The sequence below is a fragment of the Mustela erminea genome, chromosome 9 (assembly GCF_009829155.1).
Source record: "Mustela erminea isolate mMusErm1 chromosome 9, mMusErm1.Pri, whole genome shotgun sequence".
NCBI classification, from domain to species: Eukaryota; Metazoa; Chordata; class Mammalia; order Carnivora; family Mustelidae; genus Mustela; species Mustela erminea.
Genome location: NC_045622.1, coordinates 94,647,401 through 94,665,726, shown reverse-complemented (window position 1 = coordinate 94,665,726; position 18,326 = coordinate 94,647,401). Strand labels below are relative to the sequence as shown.

Genomic DNA, 18,326 nt, shown 5'->3' with positions numbered 1-18,326 from the left:
TGTGCAATTCAGAGAGAAGAGGATCAGAATGGTGTAGGCGCTGGGCCGATGTCACACAGCATTATGCTATGGCTTAGCCCTTACAAACTTAGTCCCCAGTTCCTGCAGTGGCTACCGAAGAAATCTCATTATCCCCACCCACCTAGAAACCCGGGGACCCAGCCCAGAGAAGAAAGCAAGAGAGCAAAACTGCCTGCAAATCTCCTATTTACCTCACAGATTCATGATGTATACGTGTATCAAATATCACTATAAATACACACACACACACACACACACACACATACACACATATACATATATATGGGATTTCATTTCAAAATATATCCACGGTTATTTTAATATCAAAACAAAGTACTGTTTTCCAAATCTTTGAGGAGTACTGAGGTTCTATTAGGACATATAGGGCTAATCCTGAGAGTCTGGGTGCCCCCTGCTTGGCAAAGGATGCCCCAGGCTCCGTGGGTCCCCACCATTCAACTGAGAAAGCGTTATCCTGGTCAGAAGACCCCAGGATAGGCTCAGCAGCTCGCACTACACAAAAAAGGCTGGCTTCCATCCCTCATTCATTCCCTCCCGTCTGCTTGGTCCAAAGGGAAACCTCTTCCAGGGTAGCCACAGACCCAGACGGCCAGGAGCCTTCCACAGGCCTGGGTCGGAGGCCGGATCTCATTATTCCAACAGAGACAGAAGGGAGCCCGGCTTGGCTCATTCCTCCTGGGGAAATGTGCCTCGGCCTGTTAGCGGGAAGAGGAGAGTGTTATTACCCTGCTCAGCCAGCCAGGTTCACTCGCCTCGCTAATTGGAACACGTAATGGTTTGTTAATACAGTCTGATTTCGGGAGGCTGGCGCACCGGGGTCTCCGGGGTCGGGGTGCGGCGTGGGGGCAGGGAGCCTCTCACGGTATCGCCAAGGAGGGCTGCGAGGGGGGACTGAAACGCTGTTTGGTTTTCAGTGCTTGTCTTGCACAACGATGTCTTAATCCACCAGCCAAGGGCTTGAAGTCGGTTCTATTGCGGTGCGCGCCCGTGTGTGTTGATATGTGCATATGCACGTGTCTGAGTGTGTCTGGGTGCACACGTGTGCCCACAGGGAATGTGATGGCCGGCGCGTGTGTGCCACTGTGTGCAGAGCTCTTGGACCATGAGGAGGGGGGAGAGAAGAGAACATGGCTCCATCACACCTACGGGGAGAACACAGTGGTCTAATTTTGAGAACGCAAACAAAGACATCTATTTTCCCAGGAATGGCTCACCCAGCCCCTATTAACACTAATTAGGAGGCCTGGGAATTCCCCATAACTTCGTAATTAGTGTTAACAGACTTCACAGGGGCTGTGAAGGAAATGGAACACCCCCGTCCTGTTTTCACAGCCACGGTGCTGATGGTGTGGGCGACACCATGCCCCCCCACCGCCCCCACAAGGCACCGGGGTTCCCCCAGGGGGTCCCCGATGTCCAGACTGCCCAGGAGGCAGTCAAAGGGGGGTGGGGGCACCCTCGCGGGAAAACCCACTGGTGTGGGGTGGCTGGAGGAATGGGGGCAGGAGCGCAAGGAGGACATGGACATTATCTCAGGATGAGACTCCGAGTTGAGCTTTGGGTCTGGAAGTGGAGAAGCAGACAGAGCACTCCCTGCCCAGGCCAACAGTCCCAGCCACCTGCCTTCTCAGTGCCTGAACATGAGGACGAACCATAGTTTAATGGCGGCTCCAAAGAGCTGGCAAGATGGCAGCCATGATCTCCCAGTGTCATCAGGCCCCCTCTGCAGCCTGCGGCGCCCTGCAGCCAGATGTCTTGGGAAACCACAGCAAAGCCATTATGAGGACCCCTCAGCTGCTTGGCGGTGGTGGGGTAGCCACTTCTGGCAGCTGACAGACGTGGGGCCTTCCCAGAAGCAGCAGGGCAGGGGCCCTGCCCACAAGGCCTCATTCATACACACAAAGACACCCCCCCCCCCACCGGCCTCCACTCCTCAGCCCCCCGCGGTCCTGCTGCAGGCCTTGTCAGGGTCTGTGGAGGAGCAGTCGCCAGCGCTGTCCCACTGTCCCCTGTGTCTGCCCCCCTGTGCCTCTGCCCCCACTGGCCTGATCTTCCAGCCCCCACCCCCAGGAAGCGCTGTCTCTCTGTCTAGCACTCTGGGCCTGGCTCTGTTTCTAGAAGACAGCTCTTTGTTCTTTCCTGCCTGCCCAGAATCTGAGATTCTCCATCTAGGAAGGAGCTAAAAGGCTATTTTCTTAATCATATTAAAAAGGGTTGAGATGGTATCAAATACTAACTGACTTTTGGTGATGTTTCATTTATTCTTGATAGTCAGGTGACTTCAATTTTTTTTTTTCTCACAAGAAACATATATATTCATGATTATTCATTCACAAATCATTGTGAACAGGCCATTCAAACCCCTCACTCTGAAGCTGCTGGCTCTTTCTCAGGCTCTCTCACCTTTTCTCCTGTTGTCTGCCTAGAGAACTTCTTCTCGCTCCTCAATGCCCAGCTTGACATCTCCTCCGCCATGAAGCCCTCCCTGATTTCTCCAGCCTAGGCAGCATTTCCTTCTGTTTGGTTCCACATTTTGGAGATGAGAAAATGAGGCCCAGAGAGGGGCAGGGGCCTTGCCAGTCCATACAGCTAGGTCATGACTGGTGAAGGCTCCGCTAGAATCCAGAAGGGCTTTTGTTTACAGCATCCAGGGTTTGGTGGGAGATTGGCAACCTCCCCCCGCCTTGATTCTCAACACCCCCTTCCTTCTCTGGAGCCAGTGCCTGCCCTGTCGGGGACAGCCTTGACCTCCATCTTTGTTCTCCTCAGGAATGAGCCAGGACGCTCTTCTCTTTGCCTCCAGGGGCACAAACCAGTGAGGCACAGGAAGAAGAACAGAGAATGGCCTGGTTGTTGTTCCACAAAGGGGAGCGGCGACAGGAAGCACTTGGGGCCCTTCCTCCCTCTCTGGAGCTCAAGGCTGTGTCTGCTGCCCCTTCAAGGTCCTGGCCTGGCCCCCCTGCCCACCCAGCCACCAGCCCGGCCCCTTCCTCACTGGTCTATTGGAGGCCCGGCTTACACAGCCCCGTGGCCCTGGGTCTGAGTCTCACTTTGTCCCCGAATGGCTGTGGTGCCACATACTGGACCTTATTCCCAGCAATTCGAATAGTTCGTAGGACAGCCTACCACGGATTCAGCAGCACGAGGAGCTGGCAACCGGACAGGTGTTTCATATACGCCATGGCTCATCTTCACAACCCCACTTTTCAGGCACCCTTTAGTGCTCCCATTTCACAGGTAAAATGTCGCCACTTCCCCAAGGTCAAGAGCTTGGAGTGGCGGAGCTGTGACTTAAGCCTGGACCTCTGCGGGGGTTACAAGCCCGACTCCCCAGGAAGTTACATGGATTGGATGAGATAATTGCACAGGCTAAGCATTCCGCTGATAATAACGCGTTGAACATTACAGCTTTCCTCATTTTCATTCCTAATGAGAGCAAACACTGTGGTGAACCAGCCGGGCTGAGCATTGATGGGTAGGCAAGGCTTCCTGGGGACCCCGTAAGGGGTGGCAGAACCCCTGAAGGTTCCTGCCTGTGGAAACCTCGGGGCCCAGATTGCTCCTAGCTAGAGAGTATTTTTTTTTTTTTTTGAGAGTATTATTTGCGAGTAAATATTATCTTACCCTCCAGCTTAATCCAGACCAAGCTTCTCTTCCCCACCGAAAAGCCCGCAGCCTGGAGAAGGTTAAGCCCTTTGCTTCTTTCCTAATTGCAGGCTTGCAACTCTGCTGGGTGACACCAGATCTCTTGGAAAGCCTGAGAATTGGTCTGGTATTTGCCAGTGGCATCGGAGAAGCTGGCTCTGGGCTGGGCTGTCCGGCTTTCCAAGCCCACGCTGGGTTGGGGGGCACCCGTGGGGGAGAAGGCAGGCTGGGGCACATTCCCCTTCTGCACAGGCCTGCTATCGCAGCCCCAGGGCAGATCTAGCTACAGGGGGCATCGGGGACATGGAGCCTGGCCTCCTGTTTCACGCTGAGTCCCACTTGGCTTGCAAAGTAAAATGGGTCAGTGGACTGCCAGACCATCCTTCTCTTCCAGTTTATGCCACATCTGTTTCCCTCCTGCCTTTTCCTCCGAAACGTGGGCAGAAGTTGTTCAGACCAGAGGCCCTGACCCTCCCCGGGCGCCCAGTTTCTCTGGGGTCACTAGATGGGGAGCAGTGCCAGCAGACTCTATGCTGTTGAGGGTTGGGGATCCTCAAAGGTCATGGGAGCCAGCCTGGGTCAGCCTCACCCCTGCCCAACCCCTGCTCAACCTCTCTTGCATGCTCTCCACCCGTCTGTCCCCCGAAAAGTGCTGGTGGGGCTTGGAAAGTGGTCACATAACTTCTCAGATTTACGACAAACCATTGGATCCTACCTTGAAAATGGGTAAATTTCATAGTATGTAAATTATACATCTATAAAGCTATTAAAAAACCCAAACAGCAACATCAACGACAAAGTTGAGAGGGGCCGATGCATGGTTGGGGGTGATGCCCACACCCTGGGGGGAAGCGTAACAGTGGCAGGCTGAGGCCGGAGGTCAACGCCAGTTTCGAGACTCCTTCACCACCTGTGGGTTCACAGGTTAGTTTTGTTATTTCTTATCCTGTAAGAGAAATTTTAACAGACCCGCCGGTTGACCTCATGAACATCCGAAGTGAAGCCCCAGGGATGTGAGAAGGCAGGTTCTGTGGAAGGATGGGGAGCCTGGGAAGCAGGGGGCAGCAGGAAGGAGGCCTACTGGAGACAAGCCTTCCAGAAGCTTCTGGAGGTCAATGCTGGAGGGTGGCTCAGGACGTTGTATAGCTTGGGGGTCTCTGAGTTAGGATGAAAGACCAAGGCTCAGCCTGGCCTCATCTCTAAGGCGCTGATGGGTCCCCCTGAGAGAAGTGAGGATGGCACCAGTCCTGTCCTGAGCACTGCTCCCTGCCAGGGAAGGGCTGACACGTATCTGGGGGATATGACACCCTAGGGTCTACAGACAATCAGAGGAGACCTGTGCCCAGAGTCTACTGAGGAGAGAGCTAACTTGCTCGTGGTTGCTCCAGTGCAAAGCAGGAAAAGAACTTTACAAGTGATCTGAACATTGCTATCTTGACTAGTAGTGAGCTTCATTGCCGGTAGTATGTAAGCAAAGATCAATGAACACACCTTTCAAGGAGTCAAAACAGATGGCCTTGAAACCCCTCCCAGTCCAGACAGTCGGTGAGGCCACAAAGGCTTGCCGTTCATTTCCCTCGAGGGTTAAATCTGTATTCAGGATAAAGCAGAAAGGCCTGAGCCATCCTGAAGGAGGGGCCCTGGCTGGCACCTCTCTCGAACCACAACTCCCCCGAGCACTCACCACAAATCTGCGCTGATTGCTGCTTTGGGCTAACGCGATACTTGAATACACACAGGCCAGGCCGGGGCAGGCACTGCCGGGCTCCTAACGAATGCCCTTGAGCCTGAACTGCTCCAGAGGTGGGTGCCTGGGAAGCAGGGGGTGCCAGCCCAAAGCACACGGGCTCCTGTCTGGCCCTCCAGCCAGCGGCCCTAGCTCCGGCCTCCCCTAGGGCTCAGGATCCTGGCTGTAGTTTGCACATTCCCTCCTCTCCGCGCCCGACTCACCACTGGATGAACTCATCAGAGGCCCCTTCCCAAACAAGAGCTCCAGGCCTGGGAGAGGCCCCGGTTCTCTTTCATGTGTCTTTCTGGCGCTGGGAAGGCCGGAAGGGAGGCTGGGCCCTCTGGAGGAGCCTGCGCTTCTGAGGAGGAGGTGGGGCTGGGGGGCCAGCACTGCGGGGTGGAGGCCAGGGACCTCCTGAGCCAGTCCACCATCCACCTGGGCCCCTCTCCGCAGCTCCCAGCCTCCACCCAGCTCCACCCTTAGAGGGGGTCTGGGCTGCATCTTGCATTTCTTAGTGCCGCCCCTCCAGCTCTGGAACCTTGACGTGCAGACCTAGTTGTAGTCTCCTCTCCCTCTGGGGATGGAAGGTATGAACGCCCAGACTAATTATAGTGCCAGACAGTTACAGAGTGTTCTGGAGAGACCAAGAGCTGGACAGAAGAGGGCCACCTGGGTTTCAACACTCAGTAGGTGTGGCTCCCTGGTAGGAATGTTCTAGCAACAGGGCAGACCCAGGATATCCCAGCACCATCCTGCCCCTGGATCCCCATCCACCATAGGCTCAGCCCTGCCTTCCAGAAGACAGCCCAACACCTGTTGTGGTTCAGAAATCCTTGATCTCAACCACCCATCTTCCCAGGGAGCAGATCTTCCCTCCCCTATGCATAAACCCTTTCCTGGCTCTCCAGCACTGTTGAGGAAACCCAGCTCAGAGCACTAGAAGCCCATTGACTAGCCCTCCCCTCCCCCACCCCTCCTCCCCTCTAGCCCAGCATGACCACTTGTAGTTCCTGAATGCTTCTGCTCTAGCATGCCCCAGGGACTTTGCATGTGCTGATCCCTCTGCCAGGAATCCACTCCCCTCCACCAAGTCAAACACAGATTTCTTTGTCTACCTCGAAATAAGTCATTCATAATCCAAGCCTTCCTCAGCACTCCCCCTTCCCCAGCATGAGCCCCATCACCCCCTCCATGTACCCCGGCATCAGTGCCTTAGACCGCCTGCCACCTGCCCATTGCGGTCTGTGAGTCTCAGATTTGAGCTTCCATCGGCATCCCCTGGGGAACTTGTCAAAGTCCAGCTTGCTGGATCTCACCCCCAAATCTCTGATTCATTAGGTCTGGGGTCGGAGTCTGCAGAGCTGCATTTCCGACAAGTTCCCAGGCAATGCTGATGCAGGCGGTCTGAGGACCACACCTGCGGACTGCCGTTTAAACCCCGAGCTCTTTGAAATCGATCGATCAATCTTGTCTGATTTTTCTTTCTCCTCCGGTCTCGGAATAAATCTGCTTTTTAGTGGGTGCTCAGTAAACAAACGAGTGAGAGGGACTGATTTATTGGTTACAGCCAGTGCGGGTGGTGGGAGAATTTACTGAGACACGTTTTCCTGATCTGTTGGCTCTGCTGCAGGATCTCCTTTTCCCTTTTCCCAAGACGGTGCCAAGTCTTTGGCTCCCATGTCTTGGGGGCTGCTGACTTCCAAGATCAGGCACAGAGGTTGCTGGAAGATGTCTAGGAAGACAGCCCATCTTCTGGGCCCTAGAAACTTCTCGGAGGGCATAGGCTAGGGCCCACCGGGGGTGGGGGGCATAAGCCTGGCGGGGGCACGCTGGGGCAGCATGCCCAGGGAGAGAGTCGTTGTCGTTGAACATCTCTGGATATCAGCAAGAAGTAGACTGGGGGCGGGGGGGGTTCCAAGAGCTACAGGCTCAAATGACTTGATCCTGGGAATAGCCTTTCCAAAGTGGTGACGGAACCTCCATGGGGCCACCCCGAGATGCCTGGGAGAGACTGGGCGTCTATGCACCCAAACTCACAGCCAAGAGCTGTTAAACAAGAACACCAAGCTGGGCCCACGGTGGCACAGAAATGGCCACTGACCACTTGCCCTCACTGCACCCCAACGCTTGGCAAAGGAGCCTCCCATTAGTGTTCTGGGCCACACGGAGAACACCAAGACTCCTACAGGATCATCGCGGGCAAGAATCCCTCCTCCCCAACATGCCTGGGCGGGGGGGGGGGGGGATGTCCTTCAAATGGGCAGAGCGGGCTCCACGGCGGATGGTGGGATCTGAGGAAGTAAAGTCAGGCAATGTAGATCGCACTTGGGTGTTGGTGTGTGCTTAGCCCCCAATGCTATGGGGGCCCGGGCGAGGCCTGGGGCTCTGCCTAACAAGGGAAGCTGTGGGGCACCCCAGGGCACAGACCCGGACGGGCATTCTCTCAGCAGGTGGATAGGAATGAGCAGGTGTCCTGCCAGGAGCATGGAAGGCGGGGCGGGACTGAGCCTGGGGCTCCCTGACAGAAGAGGCAGCCCAGCACACGGCCGGACATGGTGTCTGTGAATGTGTCCCTCCAAGCCTGGCCTCGATGTGGCATACCCCAGGTCCCCTGCCAGGACTCCTGGACACTGGGGAGCATCCAGACTCACAGCAAACTGTAGCAGGGAGGCCCGGGTGCCCCAAGGACGTGGATTGTACGCCCCCCCCCCAACCCCTGCTCCAATGGGACCGCTGAAGCCCTGACAGAAATTCAATACAACAGCCACCTGGCCACCATCCCTACCTAAAGGCACACCCATCCCCTGCTCTTGGGGAGAAAAAAAAGGAAGGAAAGTTCCATACTTGGAAGCTGTACATTAAAAAGAAAAATGCAGCTAGGAAAGGGAAGGAGCCTGCTGGCGGGGGGGGGGGGGGGGGGGGGGGGGCGGGGGGGGGATTTGAGATTTGCTTTTTAATTTAAACCCTTCTGGATCATTTGAATTGTTAAGGACTGTGTATTACTTCTGTAACACTGACTTTTTAAAAAATAACTTTTGTTTTAAAAACGCAAAGCCGTCTGCAAGAATCTGTTTGGAAGAGAGAAGTTTAGGCAACAAATAGCGGCAGGGGTCTTTAAATACACCATCATCATCCTTCTGGTGTGATCACCACGTGCCCAGAGCTCTGTTCTGTGTTTGTACACCCATTATTTAATCTAAGCTCATCACAGCCCTATGTGTTGGATGCTATTAGCGCTATCATTTTCCAGATGAGAAAACAGAATTTGGGAGAGACTAAGTACCATCGCCAAGTTCACCCAGCCTTGGAGTTGGGCTCTGAACTTGGCTGTGAGCGGCGGCAGGCGAGCTCCCACCTTAGATCAGGACCGCGCACTGTGCCACCTCCTGCCATCGCCGCCGCTAAGAAACTGACAAGTTCACAAACCACTCGTTCTGAGTCTGCTCCATGGCCTGAAAACCATGATGTTGTCCAGGAGCCAAAATCAAACTGTCACAGGAAAACGAAGCCAGAGCCTGATGTCTCCAGCCACCTTGGAAACTTGGACCGAGACTAGGCAAGCATGTATTACAGGCAATCCCCTGTCATCTGTCCATCTGTCCCTCTGTTCACCGGCCGCTGGCTGAAGGCCCCACGTGCCTCACTCTGTCCTGGATGCTGGCGGCCAGACAGCCACCAGCCACCAGGAGAGGACCAGGTGAGCATAGGGCCCACAGCCCACAGCCACCAGGAGAGGACCAGGTGAGCACAGGGCCGATTGGGCCCCCTGGCACCTTCCAACTTGCAGGCATCATGTTCCCCAGAAATTTCCAAAACCTCTTGCAATTCGGGATCCAAACAGGTATTAACGGGGCTGCGAATGAAACACTGCCATGCGACCCACACCCAGCAGCAAGTCCTTCTTCTTCTTCTCCAAAGTACTTAGTTTGCAGAATGCTGAAGCAGAGCCTGGCAATCCAAGCAGATGGTCTGGCCCGGGTGCGGTCCTGGGTCAGCTGTGTTATGTTCTTCCGCTTTTCACTCAGGCCTTAGCCCCGAGATGGAAAGGGAGGGGTTGTGAAAGCTCCAGGAGCCTGGGAGGTGGGGGTGGGGTTTCCCCCAGGGCTCCAGCCTGCAGACCGGAGCACAGCCGTGATGGGCATGAGGTCCTGCAGCTGATGGTGTCTGTGGGGCCAGCGGGAGAGCAGAGGCTGCCTCAAGTGTAGACTGAGCCCCTGAGAGCAGGGAGTGTGGCTGAACTGTTCAACTTTCAGAGGCCCAGGCTCACAGCCGGTGTTCGGTTAACATTTGATGATTGCGTAAATGAATGTGACTTTGAGGAAGGCCGCTCTACCCTCATCTGGAGATGGGAGGGGTAGGACCTGGCCCGATCACCATATTTTGGGGGACATGGACTTAAGCAGCCCTCTAGGCACCTAAGACTCTACTGAGGATTAAGCAGCCCTCTAGACACCTAAGACTCTACTGAGGATTCCTCCCACAGAGGCATAAAACTGAAAATATAAATAATAAGAACACAAAGAGCATGAGTGCTATCACTAAGTACTGACCCTCTGGCATGCACACTGATAAGCACCTTCTGTCACTTAGTCATCTCATGAAATCACCACATCAGGCCGGTGAGATGGACAGCATCATTACCCCCAATTTATAGATGAGAACACTGAGGCTCAGAGGGTCAAGGCCATACTACTAGCAGAGCTAGGATCTGCACCCAGGTGTGACTTGGAAGAAAACCCTAAAGCTGGGAGAGGCCTCCCCCTTATTTTACAACCGACAAAGTATAGGACAGGGAGATTGGGGACATCAGTAGCAGGGCTGGGACAGGAGACCAAGTCTTCTGACTTCCAGCTCTGGCCCTGTCACAACTTATGAAGCTGCAGGTGAACATCTTTTCTCCATTCTACAAAGGACTTTGGAGATGGAGGAATTCATTCCTCTCAGTCCCTGTGCAGCAGCCCCTCTTTCGAAGGGCCCTCCACAATTCCCTTCCTGAGGCTTGGGGGAAAAGAAGGAAAATGGAAGAGATACTTGACTCTAAAACCAGGCTGTGGTTTAAGGCAGACTTGAGGATGGCCACAGGCCTGCACAGCCAAGCCTGGAGGCCAGCAGGGAGGAAGCGGTCTGCCCTCATCTCATTTCCTGCCTGGCACCATCTTCCAAGCCCCAGGGTCTCACCTCCAGGCTTTTACTCTCACTGTTTCCTTCTCCTGGGATGCCCTTCCCAACATCCTGGCGGGTCCCGTAGCCCATCCCCGTTTTCAAGCCCAGCTGGAATGTACCACATTCTCTGACTTCCCATCGCCGTCACCGCCCAGAAGTGACCTCTTGATCTGGCCCTGGAACCAGCAAGCCTTCCTTTATCATTCCACTCCGAACCCTCTTACTCTCTACCTTATATGTCAGGGATTTGCTTTCATGTCTTTTTCCCTCTGACAGGCCGGGAGCCCCTTAGGAGGCTGACCTCTGAGGTGTTTTCGATGCGCGAGGTATGGCGGGAGGGAAGGCTGGCCAATTCTTTCCATTTACTGGAGAGCACTCCCAGACTGGGTCTCTAACCATGGCCTCCCCTCCTCCAGGACCTATCGCCAGCTGCCTCTTACCCTCTGGTGTCCTGCAGAGTGAGAACCAAGCCGTTCCAATATTTCTGCGGCATCCGTCATAAGTGGGAGCTTTGAAAAATAGTGTGGAAAATAAGCAACCCACAGACATTCACCAAGTTCAGCTGCGGTTCAGCACTGAATGAGGTGCTGGACAAGGGATGGGGGGGACAAGACACCCAGAGGAAAGGTCCTGCCCTCAGGGGATCTACCAGAGGAGAGAGCAGGGACCTTCCCACTTGGCTCACTCTGGATCCCCGGCACCTAAAACCGCGTTGGGGATGTGGTAGGAACGCACCAGCCCCCTCCGAAGAAATGAATGAACATTCGTTGACCCAGCAGCACTGAGCGCACCATATAAGGCTAGGGGGTGCTGAACGCTGAGCTGGTCTGTGTGGTGAGTCAGAGCTGCAGAATCCACAGGCGAGAGACACTGAGAGAGAGAGAGAGAGAGAGAGACTGGGAAGGGCAAGGAGGTTTGTGGTTGACCGAAGTCAAGCAAAGGAGAGAACATAAAAAGCACTTGGCCGGGCGCCTGGGTGGCTCAGTGGTTTAGGCCTCTGCCTTCGGCTCGGGTCATGATCTCGGGGTCCTGGGATCGAGCCCCACATCGGGCTCTCTGCTCAGCGGGGAGCCTGCTTCCCCCTCTCTCTCTGCCTGCCTCTCTGCCTACTTGTGATTTCTGTCTATCAAATAAATAAATAAAAAAATCTAAAAAAAAAAAAAAAAAAAAGCACTTGGCCGCGGCTGCCTGGGAGGCAGCATCGTATGCTGTGGTTTTAGATCTTTTTCCTGCAGAAAGCTCTTTTTTCTAATGAAATCATACACCGCACCCTAAATGCATAACAGAGCAGCAACGGCGGGTATCAGCTGCTGCAGAGAGGACCGCCCGCTCTCGGGTACCCTGGAACCCCACTGAGGCCCCTGGGCTTCCCAGAGATGGGGCTCCTGCTGGGTCAGAGGCTGCCTCCTTCTCCCGCCCCCCGAACCCCCACACCCCGAGTCACCTTGGAGTGGCCGCGGCTGAGGGGAGGGCTGCGGTTGCTTGTTTGGGAAGGAAGCCTTGCGAGGCTGGGGTCTTCTGGGAACCCATTTCGGGCAAACACCCGCTAAGAGCAGCTTAAGAAACTTTCCCCAGCCACCAGGAAGTGGGAGGAGAAAGGAAAATGTCCTCCCAGCAAGTGGAGGGGAACCCAAGGAAGCCAAATGTGGGGTGGTTGAAATGCGGGGGGCTGCTAGGGGCACCCGGACTCCGTGTGGGAAGGACTTTCGGGGACAGTCCTTCCTGAAGGTGAAGTGTCACCTGCAGATACACGGTGTGTGTGAGTGCGTGAGTACGTGTGAGCCCGTGAGTGTGAACTGCGCGCACAGATCGGGCTTTCAGATACCAGATCCACAGAGCCCGAAGTACGCCTGTCACAGAAAGGCCACCCTGGTGCTGCGAGCTACAGGAAGGACCCGTTTGCTCCACGTCTCCCGCCCCCTGCCATGACACCAACAGGGTCATCTGTTGTTTTCGCTGCCTAACGTTTCTTCTTCCGTCAGGAAACAGCACCGGGGTTTTCCCTTTGGGGTTCCTGTCCTCTCCCAAAGTCAGGCCAATTCTTTGCCCCCCCCCCCCAACAGCACACACTGCCCTACCACGACCCACTCCTGACCCAGTCCGGCCAATCAGCGCATTCTCTCCTCCTTGTTTCACTAATTGGTCAGAATGGTCACGTGACTGGAGACCAGCCAATAAGCTTCAACTCTGGAACTTTCGTTGGCGCTCCTGGGAAAAAGACGCTCTCCTTTCACAGGTTTGGAAATGAGCGGGCTGTGCGTCTGGAGCTGTTGGTCACTGCCCCACCACCCCGTGGGGTGTGCATTCCCCAGGATGGAAAACCCCAAGAAGGGAAGCAGAGGACACAGGCAGGGGCACCATTTCAGCCTTGGATTCAAGTCTGCCTTGAACACCAAATTATCAATATATTGGAAACCAATAAAAAGCAAATAATTTGCTTGTCTTGCTTCATCAGGTTGAAGTTGAGGATTGGTTCCCAACTGAGGTGGCGTCTGACCTCAGTCTGGCATTTCTCCCCTGCATTTTTGGTCCTTCCCTGGTTCTTGATGATCTGGGCGGCAGCTCCAGCCTTCCGCAGTTGAGCCTGGGGGCCCTCAGACTCAAGGACTGGCCAGAGGCCAGTAGTCTGGCAGGACTTGCCTGCATCCCAGCCTTCCTGGCCGCCTGGCCCCCTCTTAGGGTTGTATTTTGGCTCATCTAACTTTGGCTCAAGTCCACTCACTTTGTCCCCAGCTCTCATTGCTCTCCCTCATTGACCTTGGGCTTGGGTAGGGATCACTGACACTAAACAATGAATAAGAGCTCTGGAAAGCAGCCACTCCTGACCGTGGGGCAGGAAGAATCACCCCAGGGCTTTGGTCCGTAGTCTCAGGGAGACGGCCATAGGCAGAAGCCCAGGGCAGGGGGGTGGGGAGGGCAGTGGGTGGCAGGAGAGTATTGGACTCACATGTCAAATAGGCTGGGGAAAGTTCTGGAATCTCTTATCTGCCTTACCACTTTGGGCAAGCTGCCCCTCCAAATTTTATAATCCCCAACTCTAAAACGGGGTCATGCCACAACACATTTGACAAAAGGACCCAGATGCACAAAACTGACAGCAGCGACTGCTGATGGGAATGTGGAGTGACAGGAACTCTCATTCATTGCTGGTGGGAACGCAAAATGGTGCAGCCATTTTGGATGGCAGTTTGGCAGTGTCTTAAAAAGCCAAATATATTCTTAACTTGCTCCAAGGTGCTGCCCCAATGGGCTCACACTCATATCCACACAAAAACCCGCAGGAGACTGAAGAGCACCTTTAGTTCCAATCGCTTAAAATCGGGAGCCACCAAGATATCCTTCAAGAAGTGAATGGGTCAGTAAGAAGTGGTACAGGCAATGGAATGTTAAAATAAAAAGAAATGAGCCATCAAACCATCAAAAGACATGGAAGATATATAGATTTTTTTAATTTTAATTTTCTAAATAATTTTTTAATTAATGACTTTGTTTATTTAAGAAAGAAAGCAGGAGCAGAGGGGAGAAGCAGAGGGAGAGGGAAGCAGACTCCCTGCTGAGCAGGACCCCCCCCCCCCAAATCAGGGCTTGATCCCAATACCCTGGGATCAAGACCTGAGCTGAAGGCAGATGCTTAACCAACTAAGCCACCCAGGCACCCCAGATATGGAGGAAATTTAAAGGCACATTGCTAAGTGAAAAGAAGCCAGTCTGAAAAGACTACCTACTTTATGATTCCAATTATATGATGTTCTGGAAAAGGCAAAAGTATGGGGATGGTAAAATGATCACTGGTTGCCAGAGGGAGGAAGCAGGGAGGAAAGGTAAATAAAGGGGTGGATCAAGGCAGAGGGTGCCTCAGTGTCCATTTCCCCTTCTTCATTTGAAATAGAGCCGCAATTGAGCAGATAGCCACCCAGAATGAAGACTATAATTCCCAGCATCCCTTGCAGCTAAGTGGGCCATGTGACTGTATTCTGGCCAATGGGGCATGGATGCAAGTGACGTATGTACCCTATTAAAGGAAGTGGCATCCTCTCCTCTTCTGGTTTCCTCCTTACTGAGTAGAATGGAGAGGCTGTCTTGAGCCATCGTGGATCATGTAGATCAGCGATGGTGAAGCCCCAAGGTACAGAAAGCTGGGACCCTAATGTTTCTGTGAGGAAAAATCCTCCTAGCTCAGAATTTTACTTAGAGAAAAACCAACATCTCTCTTATTGAAAGGACTATTATTTGGGGGTTTTGTCACGCACAATCAAACCCATGTCCAGACTCATGCAAGGACCTTCAAGGACTGTCCTGAAGGTTCTGCATAAAATAGGCAAGGCATCTTCACACTGTCATTCACTCAACGGATCAAAGCCAGTTTACTGTGCTGGGATCTGGGGATTCAACTAAGAATTAGGTAGATGAGCCCTTGCCCTCATGGACTTCACCTTCTAGGGCAGGAGACAGACCATCAACACGAGAATGAATGAATTACAATTAGTAACAGTTAGCATTTCTTGCATTCCGAGCTTACTACGTGTCCGTCCTATTCTAAGCCTTTTCTGCCTATAACCTTATTTTATCTTCACCACAAACCCAGAAGGTGGGTGCTGTTGCTTCCTTGTTTGACAGACAAGGAAGCTGAGACACAGAAAGGCTGAGGAACCTGCCCAAGGTCACACAGCTAGTAATTGATAGTTCCAGGACTTGAACCCAGGTCTGCTAGACTTTAGAGCCTAAACCCCTGGACTCTCCTGCTAATGAAGGGTATGAAAGAGACCACTGTGATAAAGAACAACAGGTGCCCTGCTGATGTTTCTCTTAGCAACACTGACAATAGACACAGTCACAGAACCCCATGCTGAACAAGCCCGAACTCCCTTACCTGGGTGGCCGGTGTTGAGAGGTCTGGAAAAGGATCAAGCCTGTTTCTAGGTGCCCTAGTCAAAGGTTTCAAGTCACTCTGATGATGGTGTCAGATGGCCTGGCCACTGCCAGCTCGGGCCGTCCAGGAGATGCCCACCTGTCGCAGAGAAGCAGATCAGTCATTAACTGCTGGGTTGGGGGCAGACCTCATTGGCTTGTGTTGCCCCGGAGGTGGGGGGTGCTTTCTGTTTGAGATGCTCTCTGGGCCCCAAGGGGGCCACGTGGTGGGGCAAAGATGGCAGGAACCTGGGGCCATGCATCAGGATAGAGGTCCCAGCTGAACTTGCCTGGAAACCCATCTAAAACACAAAGATATGCATATGCCTGTGTGTGTACGCCCTGAATAAAAATACATAAGCATCACACCCACCGTGTCTAGCACAGTGCCCTTTGCAGAGCGGGGAAGCTCGACAAATGTTTCACGGTTTGCTTTGATGGAAAACATAAATGTATATGTTGAAGTGAGTGGGTGGAAACTCCACGAGAGTTTGAGTGCATTGGAGGAAAGATCCTTCCTCATGGGAAAATGCATTCTTGGGATGCTCCAGCCAGCCAGACCAATGGCTTCATTTTTCCAATGAGGAAACTAACATCCAGAAACAGGGGTCCCCCTGGAATACCCTGGGCACAAGACAGCGGTCTGCCGCAAGCTATCAGGTGGGTGGTGGTCACGGATGAGAGCCAAGAATTGTTTCCCGGGTGTATCCAAACCCAGACAAGGAGGAATAGGTGGTGCCCTCAGTGGCCAGAAGCATGGTCTTTGGAGGCAGGTAGATCATCGCCACATGCTGGGGCCATTTTTTCCCAGAAGTGGACCTGGGTAAGTCAGGGGTCCTCTCAGAGCATCAGTTTCCTCGTCTATAAAGCGGGGATAATAATAGCATCTCTCTTCAAGGATTGCAGGGAGTAAAAAATGACTTTCTTAAGTCTGTGAAGCCCACAGCAGAGCCTTCACTCAATAGATGTTGGGAATGTGATGCAGAGGAGGATACTGTGAGCGCCTGCAGGGGGAGGTGGAGCACTGGACCGGGAGCTGCTCTGTGTCTTTTGACAAGTCTTTAGGCAAAAATCTCTCCATTCAACCAGCCATTCATTCCCTCTCCCCCACCTCTGACCTTGCTTCCCCTTCTCGGCCTCTCCAGCATGGGTCCCCAGCCCTGCCTACCAGCCCCTCCCTGGAGGCTGCAAAGGCCCCACCTGCCCATGGGATCCCCACACCCTAGCCCACATTTCAACAGCCAGCAAAATGCAAATGTCATTAGCACACTCTGCGAGCCGGTGAGTGCTAATGTCACCCACTGGGGAGGGTAGAGGGGTGTGGGAGTGAATTTCCCAGGAGGGGTGGCATTCTCAGCTTTTTGCAGAAGGGTGAGATAGAGAAATAAATAAACGGCTGCAGGGAAGAGGGGACGACAGAGACTGCTTGAGCAGCGTGCTATACAGCGGTACCGTCCTTGGGGCGCCCCTCACAGTGCCTGTGGTCCCCGCTTCGGCCCCCCATCAGGATCATGGCTGTGTCTCAGTCTCTCTGGGCCTCTTCCCTGCACACATTTGATGAAGAGGCTCATCTGGGGGACCCCCAGCTTCCACCTTTCATTCCCACCCCAACCCATACTCCATCAAACATGCTGAAAGAAGCAGACCACCCACTCAATTAACAGACCCCTGGCAGGGGGTCACTCCCAGGAGGAGGCAGCCACAGAGGACCTCCCAGCTCCCACCCAGGATTTGCAGACAAGAGTCATGGGTTCCAGTCCCGATGCCACTCAAACTTGCTGGGAGCACTCAGGAACATACTCTTGTGTGTGGGGCCTTGGTTTTTCCATCTGTGAAAGGGGATGTTGGGCCCACAGGCAGTCCTTACAATCTCTTGTGGTCAGGTCTAAAGCCCAGTTCTAGTAACTCACAGGTGGAGATACCAATCTAAGCACACACACACACACACACACACACACACACACACACACACCCGCAACTTCCTGATGACAATGTCCCTGAAGACCCCAGCAGACATGCTGAGGCTTCCTGGAGGAGGGGGCAGATGGTGTGTGTGTGGAGATGACAGTAGGGTGCTGTGGGCAGTGGGGCAGGGTAAGCAAGGGCATGGAGATACCCAAGTGGGGAGCCTTGAGCCAGGGCTGCGTGTCAGGGCAGAGTGGGAGACGAGATGCAAAGATCCTGGGGTCAGTGCTTTATGTGCAGTTCCTCATTTAGTCCTCACTGTGCTATCATTCCCATTTTATTGATGAGAAATGGAGGCTCAGAGTGGTTAAGTAAGTTGGCAGACACATGACTGTTAAATAGCACAGATTAGATTTGACCCACAGCTGATTTAAGAGCAGAAGCTCTTGATCACTGTGGGATACCTCCACCCCTCCCCCCCATCTAGCTGGTTTAAAATAGAATGTGAACTAGAGAAATCTAGGCTCCTGTGTGTCGTAAACACCCACAGATAAGCTCACAGTGGCACTGGAGGGTGGGTCCCACTGTGGCCCGGGGAGGAAGCTCAGTGTGTGAACGTGTGTACATTGTCAATGTGTGTGAGTCACTGTCAAGTGCAGCTCCAGAGGGGTCCAGGCCTAGCAATGCCAGCTGGGCAGTACATGGCCAGGGGCCATCTGGCCCAGGCAGCCAGAAGGCCTAGGCCATCCCACAGTAGCCCAGGAAGCCCTGTTCTCCAGGATGTGAGCTGGCCTGGCCTGCGCCACCTTCCCTGGCTTCCATGCGACCAGAGGCCGATCCTCCTGCTGCCAGGGAGAGGGGCACCTCCTGCCCTTGGCCCACATCTCCTTTGGCTTTGTCTCTCAGTCCCAGCCAGGGGAACAAGACATGCAGA

The 18,326-nt window shown here is 53.8% G+C and overlaps 1 protein-coding gene across 5 annotated transcripts in view; it reads right to left on the bottom strand.

Moving 5' to 3' along the window:
- Positions 1-18,326, bottom strand: part of TSPAN18 (tetraspanin 18) — a 175,867-nt gene that overhangs the window by 38,582 nt on the left and 118,959 nt on the right. For 4 of the 5 annotated variants that reach the window (XM_032356509.1, XM_032356506.1, XM_032356507.1 and 1 more), the window contains exon 3: positions 15,450-15,587. The exons of the other annotated variant lie outside the window; for it this stretch is intronic. The gene's annotated coding sequence lies outside the window, so the exon portion shown is untranslated. The remainder of the gene's footprint in view (positions 1-15,449; positions 15,588-18,326) is intronic. 5 annotated transcript variants of the gene reach the window in all.